The sequence below is a fragment of the Cannabis sativa genome, chromosome 4 (assembly GCF_029168945.1).
Source record: "Cannabis sativa cultivar Pink pepper isolate KNU-18-1 chromosome 4, ASM2916894v1, whole genome shotgun sequence".
In the NCBI taxonomy this organism is placed as follows: Eukaryota; Viridiplantae; Streptophyta; class Magnoliopsida; order Rosales; family Cannabaceae; genus Cannabis; species Cannabis sativa.
Window position 1 is genome coordinate 21,427,616 of NC_083604.1, and position 2,156 is coordinate 21,429,771.

The window sequence follows — 2,156 nt, forward strand, 5'->3', positions numbered from 1 at the left end:
AACCAAGAGCTAGTCTGGTCAGATCGCAATCAAGAATAACGTGCTAATGCCGCTTATTTGGAAATTAATAACATGCACCTATTCCACTATCGGGCTACTAACATGCTTCCTAATAGGCTTTTTTTTAAATTATACTATTAAAATAAACTACTAAAGCAATAAAAGCTAACTGAATCGTGAAAACGATTTGACTACTGATGATGATTGTACATGTCGTGAAAATCTTCGGAAGACAAACTGGCAGCTCTGATACCAAATTGTAACACCCAAACTAGCATAGGCTTGTTAGCGTTATTTTAAACGTACTGTGCAGCTCGTTGATAATCAATGAGGTTATTAAAAATCGTGAATAATTAAAATTTGATTATTTAATTAGAAAATTAAAGTATTACATATATAAAATCCCGGGATACCGTTTACAAAAGACATTTATAAAAGTTTGCTATACACATATACGTAAGTTTTGTTGCCTAGCGACTGTCAGCAAAAGCCTTGATGTCCCTTACGATCGTACGCTCCAGGCCTAACTGCCCCGATATTGACAATCGTCATCTGCTCGCTCTCACGGGTGCTCAACTTTAGCATTGCCCTTACCTACATATAGAAATATCTACTGTGAGTCAACAGACTCAGTAAGAAAAGCATAAATAATATCATAGCAATAACCCAGATTATGATCAGACGCCCATACCCCCAATTATAACTTTATCTCCGTGTCCAACATGGTGCTGAGTCTAGAACGTTCGAACAACAATACTATTGACCATAATATCAACTTATACTCGGTACGCTAGTCATACTCTAGCCGTACCAATGTGATACTGTCAAGTAGTACAGTACTATCGACCATAATATCAGCCTATACTCGGTACGCTAGTCATACCCTAGGCGTACCGATGTGATACGGTCGAATAGTACCTAAGCCAACATACATTTCTAATGTAATCTAACAGGCCTAACTAACATGCACACTAAACATGTAATTACATATGCATATCATTATACTAATCTCACCTCGTTTCCAAATTCAGGTGTGCCGACCAACCTGAGTAGAACAATTGCTCGACGAATTATAGGCTCCTAAATCACATCGATAACAACATGAATAAGTGACTTGCCAAATCACAACCGGGACTTAGGTTTTAAACCAAAAACCTATCTACATCAATTTAATATGACAATACCCTAAACTAGCAGGGAATTAACCAACCAAAGCTCTGAAACTAACTCAAATTGAAAACACGAAAAAGTGCAGGAAACCGGCATCTGATCCAGTTAACCAGTTTTACAAGGCTTGTAAAACCGATTAACCGGTTTTACACCAGGTAACCTAAAAATTTTGAAAACCTAATCAATTCAACTCCAAACCTTACCAAACCTTCCAGACCTTCATATGATACCCCAATAAACATAACCAAGGCCATAAAACACCTCAACAAGCACAAAATCAAGATTCACCATTAGAGACTAAAGTTTGAGTTTTAAAACTCAAACCATGTCTAAACACCAAATTAACTCATCAATTAACTTTCAATCAGCTCAAACAACCATAATATATCATTAAAATACAAAATCCAACAACTCTAACAACTCATAACCCAACATCTCAAAAATCATGCAAGAGAAGCTACATAAACTAAAGAAACCATAGAAAAGAACTAGAAAGCTTACCCAAGCTTGAAACCTCACAAAAGATGCTAAATAATCTCTGAATTGCTAAAGAAAAACCATGGTTCCTTCCTGGTTTCTAGAGTTCACGAGAGACAGAAAGACTAGAGAGAAAGGGTTTCTTTTTTGTGTTTTTCCTGTATTTGATTTTTGTAAAAAATGAGAGTAAAGCTTAACTTTACTTAATTAGTTTCAGCAATCGAATTAATAAAAATTTGATTTAAGGATTAATTACTACTCACTAAAAGACAAAAGAACTTAGGGAAAAAAGATCATTTTGCCTCCACTTAAGCCAAAAAGCCGTAAAATTACTTAGGGGTATTTTGGTCAACTCTAAAATCTCGACTATTCTCAACATTCCCAATGTCTATCTATATTGCCTCGCTATATTAAAAAAATACTAAGATGTGATTGTAATAGCCAAACACTGCGTTCCAATGTTGTTGGACACAAAACATGCATAAATATGAAATTCCATATATAACATA

General features: G+C 35.3%; 1 long non-coding RNA gene across 1 annotated transcript; it reads right to left on the minus strand.

Annotated features, from left to right (window-relative positions):
- Window positions 1-346: 346 nt before the first annotated feature.
- Window positions 347-1,895, minus strand: LOC133036468 (uncharacterized). The gene is made up of 3 exons (XR_009687105.1): window positions 1,672-1,895; window positions 1,015-1,080; window positions 347-594 (listed from the first exon to the last, which is right to left on the minus strand). It is a non-coding gene; the product is annotated as an uncharacterized LOC133036468 (long non-coding RNA).
- Between the last annotated feature and the right edge of the window lie 261 nt (window positions 1,896-2,156).